Here is a 27839-nt window from a genome sequence, read left to right on the forward strand (position 1 = left end):
TCAATCTAAATAGACCAGCTGCTCATGTAGCCCCACTTAATCACCAAGCCAATGTAGAGAAGGCAAAGCATATGTACGCATCATATGTGATATTGTGTCTAATTTGTTTCCATCTTAGGTTCTATTTAGTGATCTGGTGGAGTGACCCTCACTACCACAGTCTATAATCTGTAAACATTATATGACCCCAGTGATTTTTTCCTTCTTCTAGGTATCTATTAATGGATGGTATGAGGAAATATATTGTTATTCTTCCTTTTAAGTAAAACCTTTCTGAAATGAACTACGAGTATGTTTATTTAGTTTTTATTTTATAATCATGAACTTAACTCTGCTATTCCACTAGGCACGGAAGGGAATAAGAAAAATATGGAACCCAAAGGGATTGCAGTAAGACCACAAAGATTATAGGACACTGTGAGCAAATAGGGCGAAGAAGTTCTCTCCTGACCTATAGAAAGAATGGTCTGGTGATGAAGATAAAACACAAGTCCAATTTATTAGAGTTGTTCACAGTCAGCAATGGTGATCTACTTGCTAGTCTTACCATTCCTGGACCCAAAGTACGCCCTGGCTTCCATGATATTCATGCCTTCCTTCACTTTGCCAAAGACTACATGCTTGCCATCCAACCACTCAGTCGTGGCTGTGCAGATGAAACACTGGAAACTGTTTGTGTTGGGTCCAACATTTGTCATGGACAAGAGGCCAGGACCTGTATGTTTCAGGATTCTCATCATCAAATTTCTCCCCATAGATGGACTTGCCACCACTGCCATTGTGACATATGAAGTCACCACCCTGACACATAAACCCTGGAATAATTATGGGAAAGCAGAAACCCCTATAACTAAATCCTTTCTCTCCAGTGCTCAGAGCATGAAAATTTTCTGCTGTGTTTGGAAATTTGTCTGCAAACAGCTTTAAGGAAACTTGGCCCAAGGGCTCACCAGCAATAGCGTTGTTGAAGAACACAGTGAGGATGACCGTGGCTGGTGGCAGGGGGCTGCAGGCAGTGTTGGCATCTGCAAAGCCTAACTTTTTTTGAATAATCCAAATTATTTGACTACTTTTCTTTCTGTTTGCTGGTCTTAAAAAATTCAAGCAATCTCCGCTCAAGCCATTCAATACCTTGACAGAGCCCCAGTCATATCTGAATGAATTTTACCCAAGAACCAGAAATTTAGCCTATGATTAAAACATTTGCTTTAAGAAATTAAATTTCTAAAAGCATTTAAAATAAAATGGAGTGATCAGAAGCTTGGAATCATTACTATTATCATTCCTGCTTTTTTTTTAATTAGATAAAACTTACATTAACCATAAAAGAAGACTTGGGGACACAGTCTCAGCCTCACTGCTGCTGCCACCACCGTCCAGAGACTGCTGAACCCCTGTCCATCTGCTGCCACCACCCACTCTGGACACAGAACATCCAGTCATGGAAAAAAATGAGCTGGTTCAGAAGGCCAAACTGGCTGAGCAGGCTGAGCAATATGATAACATGGCAGCCTGCATGAAGTCTGTAACTGAGCAAGGAGCTGAATTATCCAATGAGGAGAGGAATCTTCTCTCAGTTGCTTATAAAAATGTTGTAGGAGCCTGTAGGTCATCTTGGAGGGTCATCTCAAGTATTGAACAAAAGACGGAAGGTGCTGAGAAAAAACAGCAGATGGCTCGAGAATACAGAGAGAAAATTGAGATGGAGCTAAGAAATATCTCCAATGATGTACTATCTCTTTTGGAAAAGTTCTTGATCTCCAGTGCTTCACAAGCAGAGAGCAAAGTCTTCTATTTGAAAATGAAAGGAGATTACCACCGTTTCTTGGCTGAGCTTGCCGCTGGTGATGGCAAGAAAGGGATTGTGGGTCAGTCACAACAAGCATACCAAGAAGCTTTTGCAATCAGCAAAAAGGAAATGCAACCAACACATACTGTCAGACTGGGTCTGGCCCTTAACTTCTCTTGTTCTATTATGAGATTCTGAACTCCCCAGATAAAGTCTGCTCTCTTGCAAAGATGGCTTTTGATGAAGCCATTGCTGAACTTGATACATTAAGTGAAGAGTCATACAAAGACAGCACGCTAATAATGCCATTACCGAGAGACAACTTGACATTGTGGACATTGGATACCCAAGGAGACAAAGCTGAAGCAGGAGAAAGAGGGGAAAATTAACTGACCTTCCAACCTTGTCTGCCTCATTCTAAAATTTACACAGTAGACCATTTGTCATCCATGGTGTCCCACAAATGGTTTTTTGTTTACAATTTATGGCAGATTTGTGTTACTTCTATTTGAATTTCTATATTTCCCATGTGGTTTTTATGTTTAATATTAGGGGAGTAGTGGCCAGGCACAGTGACTCATGCCTGTAATCCCAGCACTTTGGGAGGCCAAGGCGGGCAGATCACCTGAGGTCAGGAGTTTGAGACCAGCCTGGCCAACATGGTGAAACCCCTTCTCTAATAAAAATACAAAAATTAGCTGGGCATGGTGGCAGGCGCCTATAATCCCAGCTACTCAGGAGGCTGAGGCAGGAAAATCGCTTGAACCTGGGAGGCGGAGGTTGCAGTGAGCCAAGATCGCGCCATTGCACTCAGCCTGGGGGGCAAGAATGAGACTTCGTCTCACACACACACACGCACACAAAATATATATATATATGTATATATATGTGTGTGTACATATATATATATGTATATATATGTGTGTGTACATATATATATGTATATATATGTGTGTGTACATATATATATGTATATATATGTGTGTGTACATATATATATATGTATATATGTGTGTGTACATATATATACACCCACACACATATATATATGTATATATATATATACACGTATATATATATATATACACATATATATATATATATATATGTGTATATATATATTAGAGGAGTAGAGCCAGTTAACATTTAGGGAGTTATCTGTTTTCATCTTGAGGTGGCCAATATGGGGATGTGGAATTTTTATACAAGTTGTAAATGTTTGCTATAGTACTTTCGGTACATTGTGGCTTCACAAGGGCGAGTGTTAAAACTGCGTCCATATCTAAGCAAAGAAAACTGTCTACATATTGGTTTGTCCTGGTGGGGAATAAAAGGGATCATTGGTTCCAGTCACAGGTGTAGTAATTGTGGGTACGTTAAGGTTTGGAGCACTTACAAGGCTGTGGTAGAAACAGATATCCCATGGATACCGCATGTTAAACCATGTATATCTGTGGAATACTTAATCTCACTGTGCACACCTTTGACTACAGCTGCAGAAGTGTTCCTTTAGACAAAGTTGTGACCCATTTTACTCTGGATAAGGGCAGAAATGGTTCACATTTCATTATTTGTAAAGTTACCTGCTGTTAGCTTTCATTATTTTTGCTACATTTATTTTATTTGTATTTAAATGTTTTAGGCAATCTAAGAACAAATGAAAAAGTAAAGATGCAGGAAAAATGAATTGCTTGATATTCGTTACTTCATGTATATCAAGCACAGCAGTAAAATAAAAACCCATGTATTTAGCTTTTTTTAAGGTTTTTTGCTTTTGTGATTTTTTTTTGATACTTGCCTAACATGCATGTGCTGTAAAAATAGTTAACAGGGAAATAACTTGAAATGATGGCCAGCTTGGTTTAATGTCTTATGAAATTTTCATAAACAATCCAAGCATAATTGTTAAGAACACATGTATTAAATTCATGTAACTGGAATAAAAGTTTTATGAATGGACTTTTCAACTACTTTTTCCACAGCTTTTCATGTAACTTAGTCTTTTGGTTCTGAAACTTCTCTAAAGGAAATTGTACATTTTTTGAAATTTATTCCTTATTCCCTCTTGGCAGCTAATGGTCTTTTCCAAGTTTAAACACAAAGTTTATCATAACAACAAAAATGCTACTAATATCACTGCTGTTTGCAACCATGTCCCAAGATCCCCTCTCGAAGTTTATCATAACAACAAAAATACTACTAATATCACTACTGTTTCCAACCATGTCCCATGATCCCCTCTCTTCCTCCCCACCCTGAAAAAAATGAGCTCCTATTTTTTCTGGGAGAGGGGGAGATTGATTGGGAAAAAAAAAAAAAAGGAATATGTTCCATTTAAAATTTTGGTATATGGCATTTTCTAACTTAGGAATCCACAGTGTTCTTTGCCTATCATGACGCTGGGTAGCATTAACTATGTTTTGTGCTTCCAGATCACTTTTTGGTTTCTAAGAGTTTCTTGATACTCTTACAGCTGGCCTTCAATTTTGGTCCCTTGTTCTTTCTATGTGTTGAGGGCACAAGATTACCTTCCTTTTTTAGCGTTCTGTCTTGTCACCAGCCATTCCTACTTGGTGGCCACGTACTTGGAAAAAGGCTGCATGATCTTTCTGGCTCTACTCAATATCTAAGACACCGTGCTTCCTTTGCTCACATCCCACAAACTACTTCCCTCATCCTATTTACTGCAGCAAATCTCTCCTTAGTGTGTCTATCTCCTTTTAAAACCCTACCTATCCTGAATTGTCTGTCATTGTCTGCCTTTAAAATCCTTCCTCTTTCTCTTCCTCTATTCTCTAAATAATGATGGAGCTAAGTTATACCCAAAGCTCACTTTACAAAATATTTCCTCAGTACTCTGCAGAAAACACCAGACAAAAATGCCATTTTAAAAGGTGTGTTTTTTCTTTTAGGATGTAAGCTCCTCAAGAGCAGGGACAATGTCTTCTGTATGTTCTATTGTGCCTAGTACACCGTAAATGCTCAATAAATATTGATGATGGGAGGTAGTGAGTCTTGATGATAAGGGTGAGAAACTGAAATCCCAAATGCTGTTTTGTTGCTTGTTTTATTATGACCGCAGATTAAATTGGGGACTATTGGCCCTTTTGGATAATTGTCCCAAATATTACATTCAAATAAAAGTGCAATGGAGAAAAAAAATAGGAGACTTGGAATTAAAAGATTAAAATGTACTTCTGGCTCTGCTGAATCACTTTAGGAAAGTTGAATAATATCCCTTAGCCTATTTTTTAAATCTATAAATGGTTGCATTAACTGTATGTTTCCTAAAGTCTACATTAGCTCTAAAATTATTTTATCTCTTGCATGAAGTTATTATGCTCCAAATATTTAAGGGATTACAGGTTTAAGATAATATAAACATATATTGTGAAATGCTGGCCATTTATTGAAATGGGTGTAATGAAATCTGTTGTTACACTGGGGGCAGGGAGCGAGAAGGGGGTGGATATCATACTCAGTGAAAGCAGTGACATTGAATTAAACAGCAAGTTTTCCATTTTTTTACTTGATCAATTCAAAAAAATCTCTTAAAGGCATATGAAAAGGTCACTGCAAATCTCACATTTCTGCTATTCTGTTATGAAGAACCCACTGAAAATATTTTGAAATAGCCACTTCGCCTGTGGAAGGTTTACAGAGTAAATTGACAATATGTCTTCGCTGGCAGAGGCAACCCATGAACCTGCAACAAGCCAGTTTATCACTTTTTGTTTATTTTATTTTAGATAGATGTAGCTTGAAGTGTTTTTATTTTTAGTATGAATAATAAAACTGAGGGTGATAGGAATCTGTTTGGCTCTGAGCTACCACCACTGGAATTACCAGGACTTTAAAATTCTCTCTTGCAATGGGAGATTGCTGGGCCCTTACACAATCTTCTTGGGAGCCGTTAAAATGGTCCAATTAGAGCTGTTTATCGGTTTTCATTGTGACACCTCCTGACCTTTTCTTTCCTGCACCTCAAGCCTCTAGCACAATAGTTATGCCCTGTCTTCAAATCCTAGTCATGCTGAACCCTGGGGCCTTGATGGCTATAGCACCCTATCCTACTTGACAGGAGAAGAAAGGGACAATTTTCTATCATTGCTGTCATTATTAATGACTTTCCTATGAGTTAGATTTACTGTTTTTTTTTTTTTTTGCATCTTTGGTGAACTGGGATCAACAGGTCATTGCATGTGGATCAGAAAACAATTGATTGTTACAACTAACTATATCTGTCCCACTAACAATCAGCTTTAGAGCTTTCTTCAAGTGCCTTGCCGATCACTTTTCTGGATAAGTCTCTTTTGTCTCCTTATTTCTTTAGAGTCAGGATTCCTAGGTACTGGGTTCTTCTTCCTCAGCCTTAACATTTTCCACAGGGGTCCTTTGTACTAGCTTCCAAACAACCTGAATAGTGCTTGCTAGTGCCAGATCCTTGGAAATAGATATGCATATTAGCCACCATCCCACTCCACCTTGACCTCAGGAATCATGATCCTAGTAAGTCAGAACTTTCCATGTGCAACATGAGCTTGTTATCAATCCCACAAGGACCAAGAAAATGGATTCTAATGATTTTTTAAAATGATATATTGACAAATTATAGTTGTATATATTTATGGGGTAAAAAGCGATGTAACGATTTTTGAATGCAATGTGGAATGTTTAAATCGAGCTAATTAACCTATTCATCACCTCAAATATTTGGCATTTTTTGTGATAAAAAACATTTGTGGTTTACTCTCTTAGCTATATTGAAATATGCAGTATTCAGTGATTAGCTATATTCACCACACTGTGCAATAGATCTCAAAAAACAAACAAACCACAACAACAAAAACCAAAAACAAACTCATTCTTCCTATCTAAGGCTTTGTACCCTTTGTTATCATCTCGCCAATCCTCCACCATCCAGTCTCAGGTAAACACCTCTTCCCTATTTGTTTCTATGAGTTCAATTGTTTTAGACTCCACACGTCAGTAAGAACATTCAGTATTTGTCTTTATGTGTTTAGCTTATTTCACTTAGCCTAATGTCCTCCAATTCCATCTATGTTGTCATAAATGACTCCAGGGATTTTTCATCTTCCTGTAAACGTTCAGAATTTTTCAAGCTTGGAAAACTATATAAAATATTTCTTTCCAGTTCCTTACTTTTCCCCCTTATCATTTCCTGGAGTTAAATACAACCTTCCTTTTGTTTACTCTCCACACCCAAGCCCCAATTTCTATATTGTGATGATGATGATAAAAGTATTGATAAGTAGATGAATAGATAAATAGATATATGTGTATTTGATATAGGATAGATATATTTGATATGTATCTTGCTATAGCAAGAATGTCCTAGGGATATACAGATAAATGGAATCTTAAGATTTGCCCTGTTTGCATGTTGTGACAGGTACAACTGATAAGCCTACAGCCCCCTCTACTGGGAGGATTTTCCCAGATTTATCATATGCACCTCAAGCAGGTGGTCTTTGTAAACTTTCTTTGAGTACTCTTGATCATGCCCTAATTAACTTAAAATCCCACCACTGTTCTGATTTATAGGATGCTACATGGATCCAAGCATCTAAAGTGCATGAACTCTGTTTATCAATAAACTCCATTTTCACTCACTCTGAAGATTTGGCAATGGATTCGAAGTCCATGTTCACCACAAACATACCTTTATTTATCTTTCTATCCCTCTTGAACATCTGATGTCACTAGCTCATGAGATTTCTTAGGGATAGCATCTCATTAATTGATTATTGGACATAATGTAGTAGGTGTCTGTCATGTACACCATAATAAGAAGATCTGTAGATACAGAGAAAGATGTGAGGTACCTTGTTTGGTATGTTTCCCTATTGACTTTTGCAAATACTAAAAAACAAACAAACAAACAAAAAAACAACAAAAAAAAACAATGCAACACATAGGGTAGATGACTTTTATAATTTGTGTTCTGAAACTACTTAATAGCTCCAAATAATACCTTTTTCTTAAAAAGAGGACATGAAGTTCCCCAAGCATTCTCCCAGACCCTTAAGTCAACACAAGCTGACCAAGTATTGAGTATTGAGACTAAGTATTGAGAATGCTGTTCTTCTCTGAGGCTCTGACTTGTTACAGGAATGTGGTTTCTGCCAACTCTCCGAGGATGGAGAACTAAAATTCTGTCCATCATCCTCATAGGTTTGAGGTTCCCAAGAACGAGAGCAGTGCTATTCTGGGAGGCTTTTGGGTTGCAATGGAAGGAGCCTTGGGTGAGTTATGAGTGAGTTGGGGAATACTATCTTTAAAGAAGCATTATTTACTTCTCTCCTGGGGGTAGAAAAGTAGAAATGACAAATGGAAATTTTTTAAATGATAAATTTTAGGTTCCTTGGATCATATTAAATGAAAAATTTCAAAACTGTAGACTATATGTATGTACCCAAATGCATACTTGTGCAATGACTTTAAAATTAAGTAGACAAAAAGGTACATGCAGAAATGGAAATTACAACAGTCACATGATATAAATTATGTCTTTTAAATATTCATTAGCAAAAATGATCTCAATCATCATTATCATTATCAATCATCATCATCATAGTTGACATTTATTGGTCATTCATTATGTTTAACTCTTCTCTGTTTCTTTGCAGGCAACAGCCAAGTTGGAAATAAGTTTGGCTGTTAGAAATAACCTTTGTTAGAGGTCTAACAAAGACAAAACCCACTGCTTTGGTATTGGGGAGCAAATTTTGTTTGTGTCATTAAGTTGATGATAGTACACAAGAAAATAAAAGCTCCCAATAAAAACATGGAGCTTTGCCGGGCACGGTGGCTCATGCCTATAATCCCAGCACCTTGGGAGGCTGAGGCAGGCAGATAGTCTGAGGTCAGGAGTTCGAGCCCAGCCTGGACAACATGGTGAAATCTCGTCTCTACTAAAAATACAAAAATTAGCCAGGTGTGGTGGCAGGCACCTGTAATCCCAGCTACTGGCAAGCTGAGGCAGGAGAATCCTTTGAACCCGTGAGGCGGAGGTTGCAGTGAGCTGAGATCGCGTCACTGCACTCTAGCCTGGGTGACAAGAGTGAGATTTCATCTCAAAAACAAAACAAAACAAACAAACAAAAAACATGGAGCTTGAGGTAGCTTTCAGCTCAGCTCAATTATATGGGTTATGTAGATAGTATTGTTTGAAGTCTCTAGAAATAGGCTGGCAAAGACAATGTACAGAACAAAAGACAGAGTTTTAAGATAAACTTTTCCTTTCCTTCCCGCCTCCCTTCCTTGCTCCCTTCCCTCCTTTCTTCCCTTCTTTCTTTCCTCCCTTCCTCTGTTTTTTTTTTCTTTTTATTTCCAAGAACAGATATTTAAAATCTGTAGACCTTCTTTATGATCTTTGGTTGGTCCTTGTTTGGTTCTAGGATGGGCACCTCTTTAAACTCTATAGCATCAATCTGTTTGCTCTTGAATTGTTATGAACCAGGAGCCATATCTGAAAGGAAAAAGCCTTTTTGTTAATAACCCTCAAGAAATGCAGTATATTCAAAGAGACCAAGAATAAACTACTGTGAAGCTGGCTGTGTAGACAGCACGAAACAGATGGCATAAACATCTCCTTAGGAGTGGAAAATTAGTGTTAAATTATATACTGAATCAGGGCAGAGGTGTTTCAATGATTATCCTTCTCTAATTCTTTTTCAAATTAGATTTTCTTAAGTTATGGCCACTTCCTTTGGAACATCTAGGAAAGGCATACATTACACAGTGCCAGGACCAAAATACTAAAGCAGATCCCACCTCAGCCCTAAGCCTGAGGCTGTTTATATAGGGTACTAGCTCTTTCTGGCACACTGGCTCTTTTGATTATTAAAGTCAACTTTCAGGAAGAGTTCCAAAGGTAACTGTCATGAATGTGACAATGACAGAGAGCTGAAAGTTAATCTTTCCAACATTGCTTTTATTTGCTTCTTAACAGAACAATATTTTAACCAAAGGAATTGAAACTTCTCTTCTGGAATTTCAAGTCTGTTTGGAGAGTTTGTAAGGGATGTATATAGATGGGGCATGAATTCCTTTTGAACCCCCTTTCTTACCCTTCCTCCTTTCCTACTGAATTCATATTATATAGACATCTATCAACAATGCAGACAAATAATTTGAATCCTGGTTCGGCCATTTGCTACAAATATGCTCTTGGGCAAATTACTGGACCTGTCTCTGAACTTTCCTCATTTGCAAAATATGTAAGGACTAAAGTAAGTAATCTATAAGGTGTTATATCTGTCCCCTAATATTAATTCTTCATCACACATGATAATCTTTGTTTTCCAGAGATTAATTGAGTGGTTCTTCTCTTTACTCCACAGTCAAAATTAAACCGTGCCAAACCACTTATTCATTCTCTCACTTCCATACACCAAAAGTTTGCAACCTCTCTTGCATTAAATTTTGCAAGAATTGCAAAATGATTAACATTCGGAATATTAGGCATGACTTTAAGTAGTAATAGCAGAAAAAGGAGGTCCTTATCATTCAAAGATTATCATTAAATTATTATATTTAAACTATAACTTTAACATATCATTTCAAGGGCTATTGCTAAGGTGGTTTGATAGGAGCAAAAAACTAGTTGAAAAGTCAGATGGAGGGATAAGGGAACTAGATAGAGGGATAAGGGAATAAAATAAGAAAATGACAAATACAGCAAAAGAGAGCTGAGGACCTTATGAGATGGTGAGGAGGACAGAGCCGACCTACATGTGACATGCCAAAATCATGTTTGGGCTTCTAGGTGGCAGGGAGCAGGCGGGGATGCTATGCATGGTGTTGAAGATAAGGACTTTCCCAACTGAAGAGACTATGAGAAAAATGAAAGGATGGACATCCTTTTTATACTTGTTTAGACTGTTCCAAAGGCTGGTCTTCCGGGCATTTCTGTCTCAATATAGGCAAAAGCAAAACAAAGTGGCAGAGATAGTTACACATTTCGGTCTGGAAGTACATTCCTGTCACAGAGCACCCATTGCTTTGATCCAGTATTGTTCTTCTTCTATTTTTTTCCCCCAAGAATCCAAGCAGATTACAATGATGAAGACTCTCCCTTGAGAAAGCCAGAAGGCAGGCATTTCTGCATGCTTGCTCTTTCGGTCGACCTTTGTTAGAGATGATTTGACATTTTCTCTACTTTCAAACCCCAAATTAAGTCTAGGCCTCTCATCAGTCTATTTTCAAAATCATGTCATCTTATTTTTCTTGCATGAAACACACAGATGGGTTTTTGTGATAAGGCACTCATTTCTAGCCTCTTTACACTTCTCCTTCTTGTATGCAGTCAAGGGCACATTAAAAAATTATCAGCAATTTGTATTGCAGATAATTCAGTCACTTGAATTTGTATTTTCTAATCTTAGGCATACAAAAGAAAAGATAACATGAAACAAGTTCTTTTATCATGGCAGGGTTTGCTTGGCATGCAATATATAGTTCATCTAATTGCTCATTCAGTAAAGAGTTGCTGGAGTAGGTTGGGGCAGCGGATAGACTGCAATGTTACTGTGTACTTTGCTCTAAGTGAAAATCAGAAAGGGGGATAATTAATTTTCTTAGGGTTGTATTATCAATTACTGTGTTCTCTTTTCCTTTTTAGATAATAGCCATGGTGTTTGTACCAAATTATTTCAAGAGACTATGTGGCATGTGTAATGAACAGTATCTAGAAATGGAGAGGATCGACACAGTGCACGAGGCTCTTTATGGAGACAAGAGCTGCAATCTTTATTGTAAGAGACTTCCATTCTCGGGCACAGGAAGTTTCCAGAAGACTGAACCCATCTAATGTGCACTGGGTGGAGGAAATATGGTTTATATTAAAGAAGTGTCCCAGGTAAATACACAAACAGATGCATGAGTCTCAGAGGTATAGATCTGGCTACTGATTAGGATCAGATCATTGGCTGGAGTCTTATCTTCAGCATCAAGTGAACAATTGAGATTTTGCTGGGCTAGGTTCTCCTCCATACAAAAATTATCATCTTGGTGCCGGAATTTGGATTTGGGAATGGACAAAGGTCAATAGCTGTACATTATATATTCTGTGTCTTGTGTCTGCAAGGAACAACTAACCATTTTCTAGAATCATAGGTAGTCCTAAGAAGTTAGAAGCAAAATTATACTGTCTTGATCATGACCTTACTTTGTATTTTCTCAAAATTTTCTAGCTACAGTTTCAACAACATACATTTATATTTGTTTGGCAATGGCTCCTACTACTTCCTCCAGGATTCCAGGGAGTTTGAGAGTAGATGCTTGCATCTTCCTAGTGTTCTGCTCATGTTAAGGACATATTAAATGCTTATAAAATGAATGAACACATAAATGACTGCTAGCCCATAAAGCTCTTAAAAAGTACAGAAAAGGTCAGGTGTCTTTTGTAGAGTCAGCCAAGATCTCCTGCCTCGCTGACTGATTTTTCATCCAATAAACACATATTTGGTACCAGGAATAATGAGAGGGTAGATTAACACATGGTGATCTCTTTGCTAAATACAGGGCACATTGGAAAGGGGTTATGGAGTAAATACAATGAAGAATAAGCATGCTTTCTGCTTTTAAGCAACCATAATCCAGTGAACTACACAAGGACATAAACAAAGAGTTAATAAATGTGCAAATTATTCTAACAGAAGTGTGTCTATGGTTCTCTATGAGTGGAGATGAGTCAGTCCAGGAGGTTTGGAAAGGTGCTAAGAGGAGGTAAAATAAAAGCTTTAGCCTTGACCTTCAAAGGGAAGCTAACTTGGCAGAAATGGAGATTTGGGGTAAGGAAACCAAATGGACAGACAGAGAGGCAGAAAAGATCCAGTGTTCAGTTCCATGCCTTACACCATACCAAATGAATGAATGAATGAATATCTGCCTTGCATAGCACATTAACTTCCCAATGATCCTCTGCTGCATATGCACAAACATTAGAGAATTCTTTTCAGGGTGTTTCCCTATTACAGCCATTTGGGGATGTGAGAAATTACATTCAACAGCCCAGAAAACTACCCCCAGAGCTTTCATTAACATCTGTGTATCATCTCCTTGTGCTGGTAAATATCTCTATTCATATCTCCAGTCACTCTGCCCCAGTTTTAAAGCTGGCAAATAAAACTCAAGCACTCATCAGAAAATAAAATATTTACCCAGCACACTACCTCAAACAAAGTTACTGTATTGGTGCACCATTTTAATAACCATTGAGCACATGAATTTAATGAGATAAAGGATGTATTTTATCCAGAACATAAAGATGTACTGATGGTGATCAGAGGAAATGTGGGAGCCACTTCTCCAGCTAAGGTCTCCCCATTAGGAAGGGGAGAGCATCACAGTAAAGTGGGTATGAGCTGCTGGGGCATTTGATTATTCTTTTTTCTTCCTTTCTACGCATCAGCTGTGTCTACTTTTAGATAATCTGGCAAAAACCTTATTACTATGTACTGGACCCTGAAGGAGACCTGGAAAGTGATCCAGAAAAAAGAGGAGCTATGAGCTCTCTGTGCTTTTTCAACGTATACAACCTACCATCTGCTACCTCTGAAGCCAGAGTGGACATTGAAGAAGAATAAGATTATTTTAAAATTTATTTTGTGCTTTAATTCAGAGGAGAAGAAAAAGGCTACAACAACTCTATATTCCTGTTATTACTGTGATTCTAAGTGCTCTGGCTTAGTGGGAATTTGAGGCTCTCTATGAAAAGGGTCCTGGCCATTCTAGCATCTGCTCTTGTCTTTGAACTCTATTTGCATTTTCCCAATTAAGCCACATGGCTTTAAAATTTTATGCTTTTGCGTATGCTGTTCTCTCCTCAAAGACTCCTATGCATCCTGCAAAACCCATCTCCAAACCTAAATCCTAGAGACAGAGAAGAAACTGAATCCCTCTACCACCCTTATGGAGTATCGTTGCTACTGGTATGCATGGTATATGAGGACAGGGAAAGTGTTTGCCTTGCGAATTACCCCAACTCCTGCACTCAGAACAGCTCTTTTCATAGAATAAATGCTCAACAAATATTTGTGGAATTAATAAATAATCAATGCTGGAATTTATTCAAAACATGGAGATTTTAAGCTTGCTTTTGTGAATAAGCTCCCTTACCCTCCTTGGCCTGGCTTAGATCATATTCAGACGGATGAATGAATGGTGGAGTTCTCCAAACACTCCCTGATTTATTCTCAGCTCCCTGATTTATTAAGCTTGCACCAACTCAGACGGCTGAGCTCTCCCCACCCTCCACCGCATACATATTGCTAAGTCCCAGGAGAACTGCATTACACATACCACCTGCCTCCCACTCCCCTCCCTGTATTCATGGTTTTTAGTAATATTAGTGAGAAGAAATGTTGCTGCCTTCAAAATGGTGAGTGAAAGTGCCAAGCCAGTGTATGATATGCAGAGGTCTTCCACCTGCCACATAAACAACAAGAACAAATAATAGAAGTAAAAGGTACGTCTCCTCCAGAACAAGTGCTCACTGAGTATGTATCCTGCAAAGGAGAGCAAGGCGACTGACTATGTAGGACCCACCATACGCCCATGTGATCCAGCTCAGCAGAGGGATGAAAGGAAGGAGGGAGGCCTGGGGCTGTAGGAAAAGATTTCTGGAGAAGGAACATGGGACAGAGTTAGTCTTAAAAAGAAAGGAAAGCCTCAGATGCATAAACAAAGTGGGAGAACTCCAGGTAGGGGCTGAGTCTGTGAGTATGCTCTGCAGACAGATAGGCAGACAGGCACAGTTTGTCCCTAGGAGATGGGTAGGTCACATGGTCCCTGCTCCAGAGCCATAGGAGACAAAGTTAGAGGGAGAGACCAGAACTGGTAGGCATTGAATGCTGGAGTAAACAGTTTGGACTCCACCTAACACAAGTTAGACACCATTTTCATTTGCTCTCTGAAGCCCCTGTGCTCTAAGACGGACTCTCAGTTGTGCTGACAAACATTTCAAGATAGAGCCTCAGAGAATATATTCTCAGTTGCTTTTCCTCCAAGTCTGAGTCCTTTGCAGCATCCCTCCCCAGCGGTCCCAGGAGGCGAGTATCCTCACTCATTTAGGGACAAATACCAGTAGCTGCTGTAGGTGATACTTTCTCTTTATTAGCAAAGCCAATTTCCAGTGCTTAGTACCTAGAGGCACCCTGTGGTTTTCCTGTGTTTCTTTTACTGTCAAGCACAGAGATGACGGTGGCAGTTCTGGCCTGGATCCTGAGAAGAGTGACTGTATTTTAAGTTCCATTTGGATGCAAAGAGACAAGGAGGCAGATTTTTTTTTTTTTTCATTCTGAAGTTATTGATAGGAAAACCTCACCGGCTCTGCTGAAGCTGGGGATGTTTTCTAAAATTGTGAAATTCTGAGCTGATGCCAGTGTCCACAGAATCCCTGTAGGCTAATTTATGGCGGAGCTAGAAAGTGCAACTTTGAAGTGCATTTTCAAATCTGTGGTGTTGAGTGAAACATTATTAAGTGTGTATTATTACCTCAGTAGATATCAGTGATGGTTTAACTATCAGAAAATTTCACAGCATATGTAATATTATCAAAATGAATCAATACCTTAACCTCGAGGCTGATTCCTCAATTACTGTAACTACCAGTTGCTAATTTGAATGCTTTTTACACTCTGCTCCCCCTTTAGACTGTCCACGCTGCCCATGTGAATGCAACTGAGAGCACAAATAAATTGAGCGTGAACAATTAGACTATTCAGCTTTGGGTGATCTAAAGAGAGATGTGAACTACCATTACATGGCATAGTGATTTTGAATCTCTGGGCTGAGGCATGACTCTGGCTTACTGAATCTCTTAGTCCTGCCAGGAGTAGAAGCTGGGATTTTTAAAGACCTGAAGCAATTCTAAAGCATCTGATGTTTTCAAATGGTAATGAAGAGTTTAGCCAAGATGCTTTACATAGCATCTAACAGAGCTATTATCAGCTATGATGTTACTCAGTGGGGCTGCCATTTAAAACTGCTTTTTTAGGGCAGAGAAGATCTAGCTTTGAATGGTGATTGAAGGACACTAAGCTTCTGCCACTGCTGGGAGAGGTCTAATTTTATACTGTAGTGTAGGGACATGGCTCTAGCCAGAGGACCTTGTGCGATTAAACATGGTTGGGGAAGACACAAGACCACTCTGCTTTGCCTTCTTTTTTGCTGTAGCCTGAAGCCAGTTTGCTGCCCTTGGGGAGGAGATAAAATCTGAGTGGCAAAATAACTGAGCTCCAGAAAACAAAGAAATAAATCTGGCAGTTTTCAGTGATCCTGCAAAGCAAAACAAACCAGGGATACCTCACTGACTAATAACCAAAGGTGTCAATAGCTTTTACTCACCCACTATCACCAAGTCCACATTTTCTGGCAAGTCGCAAAGCAACTGGGTGCTTGCAATATAATCCAGGCTGGGGAAAAGAAAATTGCATCAATTATAATTAACCTACTGTAGATAAAGACCAGTGTTTTTGGTTTTGCTCTTCTCATGAGATTCCTAAGGGAATGGAAACCTAGGGAAATAACAGTGTTTGCTGGGCCCAGGTTAAGTGGCATAAATCTAAATGTCAAGCAAAGTTGGGCAGGTAAGTGAATTAGTAGAGAGCAGGATTTGTCAAACTCTAATATTCATATGAATCACCTGGGATCTTATTAAAACTCAGATTGCTGGGCCTCTTCCCTGGATATTCTGATTGAATTGTTTGGAGTGGGGCCAGTGAATTTGCATTTCTTTTTTTCTTTTTTTGGTGGGGGTGACGGAGTCTCGCTTTGTTGCCAGCATAGGGTGCAGTGGCATGATCTCGGCTCATTGCAACCTCCACCTCCCAGGTTCAAGCAATTCTCCTGCCTCAGCCTCCCGAGTAGTGGGAACTACAGGTGTGCACCACCACACCCAGCTAATTTTTGTATTTTCAATAGAGACGGGGTTTCACCATGTTGGCCAGGATGGTCTCAATCTCCTGACCTCATGATCCATCTGCCTCGGCCTCCCAAAGTGCTAGGATTACAGGCGTGAGCCACGGCACCCCGCCCTGAATTTGCATTTGTAATAAACTTCCAGGGGATGCTGACCTGCGGCTCTGTGAGCTACACTGTGAGTAACACAGGAAGGTGAACAGGGCTAAGAAGATGCTATATTGAAGGGTCTGCTTCACTAAAGGGAAGTGGAAGTGACTTAATTTCAGCCAGTTTCTATGCAAGGACAGAGGCCTACTATTATTGCAAATCATCTGAATTTTGGTGAAATTTTTAGTTGCAAGAAGCCAATTTGCTATTTTTGCTTAAAATTCTGAGACCCATCTGTCAGATAGATGTGGTCAGTAGGCCACCAGTTTAAGACAGCAGGCCTTGTTATGATTACTGCAAGAGGAGAGTGGGCATTATTTAAGGGAGTGTTGTGAAATGTAAATTATAAAATAATAAAAAGCAAAATTCTCAAAGTGTGGAGAAAAATATAAACTTTCACCATCTGATTCCTATACTTTGATCTCTAAGAGGCTCTTTCAAAACCTCAAGTAAGACAAAATGCGCAGTATTCTTTTCTAAAGAATGAACATGGCCATTCATACAATATGTGAACAAGGAAATTGTGCATTAGACATTTCCTGTGTGTATCTTAATTAATTACCCTGAACTGAGACCTGTGCTTATTATGGGCATGAATGCCTCTATGGGGGATGTTGGCAAATAATGTTTTGTTTTGTTTATTTCTGTCGACAGCAAGGCCAATTAGTACATCTGTGCTGTATCAGGAAAATGTGAGCTGAAATGAGAGTGACATTCAGAAAAGATTTCTTTTCAAGCTCTATGTCTTTAGGAAGCCTCCGTGCAGTGACCTTATACTTGGAATTCAGCTTTCAGCTGGTATATCCAGCATTAAAGGTGACAGGGAAAATAAAAGTCTTCCTTCCAAAGATTGTGTGTGCCTTTGGCAAAGGTTATAGATGTGATGCCTTCGAACATCCTTCTTCATGATGGCTCTGTCGCTGGAAATGGGCAGAGAAGAGAAAAAATCCGCAGCAAGCTGAAGCTGTTTTCAAAGTAATGATTGTCAAATCCTGTAGCTCTTGAATGCAGAACAAGTGTGGGTTTCATATTTACATCCAAATATCTGGTTTGCTTATCATTTTGTTTCCTTCCTCTTCTATCTTGTCATATTTATGTAGATATAGGATTAAAAAAAAAACCCAGTGTGAAAAAAAAAAGAGCAAAATACCCCAGCCTCACAATAACAAATTTTTGAGATTAGAAGCAACTCATTAACTTACGCTGGTCCTGGACTTTTTCCCCAGCTCACCTTGTTTTTTGGCCAGGGATAAGAGAAGGCAGGAGCATAACATGTGCCCTTTCAGTCCACTGTCACTGCCTGAAGGGATCCAGATGCTTCTAAACATGGCTGATTACAGGTCATTGTCATTATTTTCGGCAATTATTCATTCACTGCCCAGGGTAGGCCGGGAATTGGAGGCAGAGACAAGAAGTGACAAAAATGCACTTTCAGATTTACAGTCCTTCAGATTGATTTGTTATGCACCAACACTCCTCTCTGATTGCTCAGGTCATTTCAAGCTTTTGGCATATTCACAGTGCTCCCATCTACCCGTTAGAACCCCACTGAGGCCAGACAAGGTGGCTCATACCTGTAATCTCGGTGCTTTGAGAGGCCAAAGTTGGAGAACTGCTTGAGCCCAGAAGTTCAAGACCAGCCTGGGTGACATAGTGAGACCCCATCTCTACAAAAATAAAATTAGCTAGGTGTATGCACCTATAGTCCTAGCTACTTGGGAGACTGAGGCAGGAGGATTGCTTGAGACCAGGAGTTGGGGGTTACAGTGAGCTATGATTGTGCCAGTGTACCCCAGTCTTGGCAATAGAGCAAAATCCTGTCAAAAGAAAGAAAAAGAAAGAAAGAAAGAAAGAAAGGAAGGAAGGAAGGAAGGAGGAAGGAAGGAAGAAGGGAGGGAGGAAGGAAGGAGGAAGGAAAGAAAGAAAGAAAGAAGAAAGAAAGGGAGAAAGAACTCTACTGACCAACTCAAATTATTTCTGTTCTTTGAAGATTTTCATGGATACCTAGGCTAATGTTCTTGTATTATATTAGTAATATAATATTTCCTATATTGTATTTCTTGTAATATATGTCAGTCATTCAGTGGAATACACATTGGAGTGAGACCATTGTGGGTTCCATTCCTGACACTCCTGCTACTAATGACTTGTATGCTGTTGGACAAGCTTCATCACATTTACCAGCACATTTCTCATGTTCTGTTGTCAATTTAGAATCATTAGCAGCCCCTTTTACATTGTCTTCTGTATAGAAGGGGGAAAATCTGTAACAACAATACCCAGAAACATTTTCCCTATATGGTCCTAAGATCGATTCCATTATGTTTGTGAGATTTAAACATTGGATGAGAAGGAGAGCACTTCTTCTCTGGTGGTGGTTGCAGGCAGAAACATGGGCAGATAAGAATGTCATAACCATGACCCAGGGTACCTGGAGAAGTACCCACACAGGTGACACAGACAGTGAAAATCCCTGACTGCTCTTTCTTGTGATTGTTGTTGTGTGAATCTTCCCCTGGACGAACACCTTTAATTCCTGCCTTAGTGCCACAGGTGATGAGATCCTGTGCACAGGTTTCTTGATTTTGGAATTCCACTAGAAGCTTCTCTGATTTTCAGCTCCCTTATCCAGGAAGAGATCCCAACAATCGTGCAAGCCTCTAGTTCCTGTATAAAAAGGGTTTTACTTGGGCTAGTTGGAGAGTCTTTGGTTTTCTTGACCAAACCGTGAAGGATACAAAGTCTCAATCCCTCATTAGCAAAACAGAGATTAAAAACATACTCACCCAATAAGGTTATTGTGAGCGTAAATGCCTGGCATGATATCTGCCACTCAATAATTCCTAAATGCCTTCTTGAATTAATAGTGCAAAGCACGTGGGCCAACACTCTAGCACTTGGCTCACAGACTTCGTTAATTAATGCAGTGCCCAGCCCTGTTCTATGTTCATATGTTCATATGTTCATGAATACATATGTACTGATGGAGTGGTTCTTGAGTCTGGGCTGGCTAATTTCTATCATATCTGCTACCATGTTTCATGTCATAGGTGCAGAGCCCTTGGGGGAGTCCGCCAACCACTCACTTGTAAAGTATCTTGATAAGGCTACAATTTGGGATTAAATCCTCCCAAATAACAACTAATAATACCATGTTTCCTAAAATCAGCAGCAGTGATATTTCACTGTCTTCTCGCCTTTTTTCTAAAATAAAATGTGGGTTATGACTGTAGACTTAAGCTGTGTACAGGTGAAAGCAGTAGGTCTCAAGATCAGTTTCGATGTGGTGGTGGCCTTTTGGATGCCTACAGGTATCATTTCATCATTCTATTCATTAGTCAATAAAGAGAACAATAGAAATAAATTTTGTTACTTTTTATTTCTATATAAAGTGCAGTGATTCTTTTGCACTCTCCATAAATGTAACAGCTGTGATTTGTACTGACATTTTTAAAAGCATCTGCATTTAGAGGTTATTGATGCGGCACACTAACTCCTAGGTGATGTGAATTCTAGAAGCCAAACAAGACAAGTATGGGATACCAAGCAAGACACCATCCTTTTGGAAGAATACTTTTTGGCTTGTTTGCCCCCTTTAAGCTGGGGTAGTCCCTGTGGATTAAGCTCTCTGCAGGAGAGCTATACTTTATTTCCTGATGCAGGTGTCTTGTTTAACCTTCATGCACTTTACCCAAAGACACATCCCCTCTGGTCAGCAACGTTCTATTTCTGCTAAAACTCAGTCTCCAGAGTCATACTGACTTGGCTCAAACACTGTCTTTACCAGTTAGCAGCTGTGTGACATTAGGCAAATTAACTGAATCTCTCTGTGCCTAGGTTCTTTTCTGCAATAAAGAGAATGTGAGAATAATAATAGCAACTGAGTCAGAGAACTGAGAAGAATAGAAAGGATATATATGTAAAGTCTTTAACATCATCGTTTACATAAAAAGCACTCAAAAGTTGTTAGCTTCTATTATTATGGTAGGCAATACCTACATAAAATAGCTTACATTTTGGGGAGAACACTTGCCATATTCTAGTAACTTCGCTAATCACGTAGAAAAATAGAATGTGAGTAAGATGTGGTGTTTCTCTCTTGTCTCAGGAAGCTCACATCCAGTGGGCAGATATGAACCACATGTAAAAACTCAAAATACAAGGAAACAAACAAACAAACAAACAATCTATGTGCTTTAAATTTTAGAAGGGAGGCAGAAATTTGAGTGGGTGTTAGGGACAGGTGGAGGAAAGTCAACAGAGGACCTCCAAGTAGACTGGAAGTTCCCAGTAGGGTCAAGTCTCTGAGTTACCACAAGGTACAGTAGCAGATAGTGGAGAAAGAGGCTGCCAAACGTTCAAGTCTTACTGGGGAAAAGGGTAAGAAAAGCATGGCTTAACTCAAGAAGTAATATGCCTAGGAGATAACTGTTAGTTTTTACTGTGGTTAACTCAACTAGAGAGATTGAGCATCATGCTGCTTTGAAATAAAGTGCTAAGAACAAGAAAATTAAAAGGACCTTACTGCTGTAGTTGTCCTTCTTTGCAACTTAACAGTCAAGCTAAACAACTTAATAGATTTGAGCTCTTGTTCTCTCTTCCTTCTTTCCAATGAACAATTATTTCCTTCCGTGTTCTGGAATAGGCCCCATATGAAGAACAAAATACTACAGGGGAGGTGTATGAATAAAACAATGAATAATCAGGGGGTGAGTGCAAACCCTCAATGACCAGAGATCTAGCAGAAAGGTAATAGGGAAAAGAGGCAATGATAAATGCCCTGTGTGTATGTGTACATACAATCAGCCCTGGTAAAAACATCACTATACACAAATTGCGTGGTTTACAACTTGAGTATGCTGACTGAAAAAGCATAGGTCCAAATAATTAGGATTTCGGAGCTCTTCATTCATCTAAAATACAGTGGGCATCAGTTATGTATCAACATAGTGCTTGGCACCAAATGAATATTCAATGAAATTTGTTTACTTCTCCATTTTTGTCACGGAGTCTAACTACTTTGTACATTATCTCATTGAAGTTCTCACACCTATCCTATGAAGTAGGCACTATATCTAGCTCTGTTTTACAGATGAGGAAATAAAAAGTTGAGGAGAGTAAATAGCTTGCTCAACAGTACACAGCTATTAAGTGAAAGAGCAAATATTTGAGTCCAGACAATTGAAACCAGAGCTCAAGATATTACTGTGGTGTTCCGTATATGGCCTCCTATGATCTCTGTGCTTTAGGGCCAACAGCTGTGGATGAGACAGACATGCAGAATATGTTGTATGCATTTAATAAATGCCATAATACAGGTATGTAGAAGGGTCTGTCAGAGAACACAAGAAGAAAATAGTAAATTTCTGAGCAAGGTAAGAAAGGTTTCCTTGAAGCAGTAACACTACAACTGAAGTGTAGGGCTGGATAGTTCTTGGCAGCTGTGGGTGTTAGGCAGGAGTATGATGTTAGGAAAATAGAGAAAACATCAAGAGGATGTGCTCATGCATCCTTGGCAGCAGGCTCAGTCAACATCTATCAAAACGTAAATGGGCCATGACTTTTGTATCTGTAATTTCACTACTAACTGCAAAAGACTAAAAAATGCACAAAAATGCTTATCTGAAATATTGTTTTGAAGTAGGGAAAATAAATTATCTAAATGTTCAACAACATAACATATACAAAGTAATTCTCTTCCGTCATTAAAAGTGAAGATGAATGTCCATCTACAACAGATCACTTAGTAGCAAGGATGAGTAAAGATAATCTCATATATAAAAAATTGAATGCAAATACGCTACTGGCATAGAGAAAAGCCTGGAAGGATTTCCCTAAAATGTGAAGAGGAGGTAGTTAAATTGGGGGTGTTTTAGTTTTCCCTTTCACTTTGTTTGGATGGCTTGCATTTTGACAATGACATGAATCCCAAAACATTCAGTTATAAAAGAAAAAAGCAAAGTAAAACAATAAGCTTAGGAGAACAGCAACATAAATATTAAGCAAATGAATTACAGAATAGGTCTGTTGGGATGAGGCATAGAAAGAGGTAAAAAGCAAAAGGAAAAAGTATCAAGGTGCCTAATATGTCTCTTTCTGTACATATAACTGATGACTTTGGTGATGATGTAATTTAAGGAAGTAGAAAGTTTCAAAGCTAAGAAAGATTATCTGTTTAGGATATTACCAAACTGCCATCCCATAGACTTTTAATTCTTTTACTCAGGGCTACCCTCTGTGTGCCTTGTCTTACAGAGGACTACAGATGTGCAGATATATTGATCCTCTTAGCCTTTGGGGCAACATATAGGGCTTTGGACAGCAGAACTCCTGGGCCAGGAACCACTGGCGTTGGATTGTAGCATCTGTTGACTCCAACAAGCCATTACAATATTTTGTTCTATGTGAGTTGTGAGGTGAATAACAATTGGGACCACTGACTAAAGAGACCATTTTATGTGCCCCATTGCTTTGTGAAAAGTGTAACTGGAACCCAGAGAAGTTTAAAGACTTTCCCAAAGTTATGTAGCTCATTAGATAAGTAGGCCAGTCACTTATTCAAGTAGAAATAAGAATATTTACAAAAAAAAAAAAACACACAAAAAGAAAACTTTGAATCCCAATCAAAATGGAAGATCACACAACAAAAGAACTGAACTCCAGGAATTACATAAGCATGACTTGTTTTACTTCACTTCACAGAAAATGCATTTTTCTTTTTACAAATTGATGGTGCATGGCAATCCTGCATCTTGCAATTCTTTTTTTTTTTTTTTTGAAGTGGAGTCTTGCTCCTGTCACCCAGGCTGGAGTGCAATGGCATGATCTTGGCTCACTGCAACCTCTGCCTCCTGGGTTCAAGCGATTCTCCTGCCTCAGCCTCCCGAGTAGGTGGGATTACAGGTGCAAGCCACTATGCCTGGCTCATTTTTGCATTTTTAGTAGAGACAGGGTTTTGCCATGGTGGCCAGGCTGGTCTTGAACTCCTGACCTCAGGTGATCTGCCCACCTTGGGCTCCCAAAGTGCTGGGATTGCAGGTGTGAGCCACCACACCCAGTCTGCATCTTGCAATTCTACTGGTGCTACATTCTACTAGTGCTGCATTCCACTAGTGCAATTCTACTAGTGCTTGCAATTCTACTAGTGCTACATTCCACCAGCATGTGCCCACTTTGTGGCTATGTGTCACATATTGGTAATTCTCACAATATTTCAAATATTTTCATAATGATTATATCTGTTATAGTGATCTGTGATCAGTGGTCTTTTATGTTACTATCATAATTATTTTGGGGCACCACAAACCTCACACATGTAAGACGACAAATTTAATTAATCAATGTTGTGTGTGTTCTGACTGCTCCATTGACCAGCTGTGTTCTGTCTCTCTCCCTCTCTTTGGGCCATCTTGTTCTCTGAGACACAACTATATTGAAATTAGGCCAATTAATATCCCTTCAAATGGCCTCTAGGTGTTCAAGTGAAGGAAGAGCCACACATCTCTCACTTTAAATCAAAAGCTAGACATGATTAAGCTTAGTGAGCAAGGCATGTCAAAAGCCAAGGCAGGCTGAAAGCTAGGCCTCTTGTACCACACAGTTTGCCAAGTTCTGAATGCAAAGGAAAAGTTCTTGGAGGAATTTAAAAGTGGTACTCCAGTGAACACACAATAGTAAGAAGGTGTAACAGCCTTATAGGTGCTATGGAGAAAGTTGTAGTGGTCTGGATGGAAGATCAAACCAGCCAGAACATTTCCTTAAGCTACAGCACAATTCGGAGCAAGGGGTGCTGACTCTCTTCAATTCTGTGAAGGCTAAGAGAGCTGAGAAAGCATCACAAGAAAAGTTTGAAGCTAGCAGAGGTTGGTTCATCAATTTAAGGAAAGATGTCTTCTCTATACACAACATAAAAGTGCAAAGTGAAGCAACAAGTGCTGAGGGAGAAGCCACAGCATATTATCCAGATCTAAGATAACTGATGAAAGTGACTGAACAAAACAAGAGATTTTCAATGTAGATGAAACAGCATTCTATTAAGAAAATAAATAAAAGATGCCATCTAGGATTTCATAGCCAGAAAGGAGAAGTCAATGCCGGGCTTCAAAGGACAGGCTGATGATCTTGGTCAGGGCCAACGCAACCGGTGATTTTTAAGTTGAAGCCAACGTTCATTTACCATTGCAAAAATTCTAGGGCTCTTAAGAATTATGATATATTTATTCTGTCTGTGCTCCTGAAAAGAAGCAACTAAGTCTGCATGACAGCATATCTGTCTACAGCATGCTTTACTGAATATTTTAAAGCCATTGTTGAGAACTACTGCTCAGGAAAAAGACTCCTTTCAAAATATTACTGTTCACTGACAACACACCCAGTCACCCAAGAGCTCTGATGGAGATATACAAGAAAATTAATGTTGCTTTTATACCCGATAACACAGCATCCATTCTGCAGCCCATCAATCAAGAAGCAATTTCAACTTTCAAGTCTTATTATTGAAGAAGTACGTTTTATAAAGTTACAGCTGCTATAGATAATGATTCTTCTGATGGACCTGGGCAAAGTAAACTGAAAACCTTTTGGAAAGGATTCAACATTCTAGATGCCATTAAGGACATTTGTGATTCATGGGAAAAGGTCAACATATTGACATTAATAAGAGTTTGAAAGAGGTTGATTCCAGCCTTCATGTATCACTTGGAGTGGTCTAAGACTTCAGTGAAGAAAGTAACTGCAGATGTGGTGGAAATAGCAAGAGAACTAGGATTAAAAGTGGAAGCTGAAGATGTGACTGAATTGTTGCAATCTCATGATAAAATCTGAACAGATGAGGAGTTGCTTTTATGGAAGAGCAAAGAAAGTATTTTCTTGAGATGGAATCCACTCCTGGTAAAGATCCTGTGAACATTGTTGAAATGACAAAGGATTTAGCATATTACATAAATTGGGTGAGAGGAGGGTAAGGAATGAAATACCACCCTATTGGGTAGAATGTACACTCTTTGGGTGATGGGTATGCTAAAAGCCCAGATTTCACCATTATGCAATATAGTTATTTAATGTAACCACACTTGTACCCCTAAATCCATAAAAATAAAAAAAATTCAAACATTAATAAATAAATAAGAAGTGCATCAAAAAAAGAATATTACATAAACTTAGTAGACAAAGCAGTGACAGCGTTTAAGAGAATTGGCTTTAATTTTGAAAGAATTTCTACTGTGGGTAAAATGCTATCAAACAGCATCACATGTACAAAGAAATCTTTTGTAAAAGGAAGAGTCAATTGGTAAACTTTATTGTTGTCATATTTTAAGAAATTGCCATAGCCACCCAAAACTCTAGCACCATCTTATTCAGTCAGCGTGATCAACATTGAGGCAAGACCCTCCACCAGCAAAAATATTTTACAACTCATTGAAGGCTCAGATGATTGTTAGCATTTTTTAGCAATAAAGTATTTTTGAAGTATGTAGTTTATAGATATAATGCTACTGCATATTTAGGCTACAGTATAGCACAAATATAACTTTTATATTTACTAGGAAAATAAAATAATGTGTAACTTGCTTTATTGTAATTTTTACTTTATTGCAGTAATCTGGAACTGAATCCACAATATCTCCAAAGTATGCCTACATTTTGACAAAGTAAGTCACCTGACTTTCAAGAGCTCTGCTCATTTGAGTATCTGACATTGAATTAGGAATAAAATTATCAGCCCGTATCAAGTAAATAGTTGGGAATTCAAAATGTTAGCGTAGTTCACACAATATGGTACTTTTTGCTTGTTTTCATCTAGTCTTGTTTTAACAGTCTGTCTGTAAAAGAACCTTCGTCTTTATGGTGTTGTCTTCTGCTGGAAAGTGCTGTTCCACTATCGATTAGTTACGATACTTATGCTTATGTTTGTCTCAAGACAGTGCTGAGGCGTTACTTTCATGATAACCTTACTTGGGGCATAGCTGTCAGTCACTGATGTGGATTAGATGGCTCAGAGCTGAGGCAATTTGGGAGATGAAGAGCTCACTGTGAGCAGCTGCTGGTGTGTCTGACTGAGGCTAACCCTCATTTTCTACTCTATGATATATGCATCCTCCACATCTTACGCCTTTCAAATCCAGGCTCCTCAAAATCTTTACTAAAGTCGAACTCAACATTGGCCCTATATCTCCCTCTTCATCCCACGATTTATGTGTCTTCTCATTCCCATATCCTGGATCGCCGGGCTGCGTGTCTGCCTAGTGTTCCTTTGACTAGGCAGGTGAAGAAATAGGTAAATGGCTCTTATGGCAGGCTGACTAATAGCCCTCAAGATGTTCACATCTTAATGCCTGGAGCCCGTGAATGTTCACTTCTATCACAAAAGGAACATGCAGATGTGATTAAATGACAGATCTTCAGAGGGGCAGATTTTTCTGGATTGTCTGGGTGGGCCGAAATGTCTTCATAAGAGGAAGGCACGCCTGTAATCCCAGCACTTTGGGAGGCCGAGGCGGGAGGATCATGAGGTCAGGAGATCGAGACCATCCTGGCTAACACGGTGAAACCCCGTCTCTACGAAAAATACAAAAACTTAGCCGGGTGTGGTGGCGGGCGCCTGTAGTCCCAGCTACTCAGGAGGCTGAGGCAGGAGAATGGCGTGAACCCAGGAGGCAGAGCTTGCAGTGAGCCGAGATCGCGCCACTCACTCCAACCTGGGCGACAGAGCGAGACTCCGTCTCCAAAAAAAAAAAAAAAGAGGAAGGCAGAAAAATATTTGGTTACAGAAAAGGAAGCAAAAGATAAAATGATGGAACAAAGAGGTTGGAGTGATGCAAGGAAGAGGTCATGGCCAAGAAATACAGGCAGCCTTCAGAAGTGAGCCAAATAAGAAAGCAGGTTCTCCCCAGACCCCCAACCCCAAAGAAGCCCGCCCTGCCAACACTTTTGCTTTACCCAGTGAAACTGATTT

At 39.2% G+C, this 27839-nt stretch overlaps 1 long non-coding RNA gene and 1 pseudogene across 1 annotated transcript in view; one reads left to right on the plus strand and one right to left on the minus strand.

The window, feature by feature from the left end:
- The window catches only part of LOC134807202 (uncharacterized), a 465560-nt gene that overhangs the window by 182586 nt on the left and 255135 nt on the right, over positions 1-27839 (minus strand). The gene's annotated exons all lie outside the window — the stretch shown is intronic.
- On the plus strand, positions 1399-2337 carry LOC101058366 (14-3-3 protein zeta/delta-like; annotated as a pseudogene).

This window comes from Pan troglodytes, chromosome 8, assembly GCF_028858775.2.
Source record: "Pan troglodytes isolate AG18354 chromosome 8, NHGRI_mPanTro3-v2.0_pri, whole genome shotgun sequence".
NCBI lineage: Eukaryota > Metazoa > Chordata > Mammalia > Primates > Hominidae > Pan > Pan troglodytes.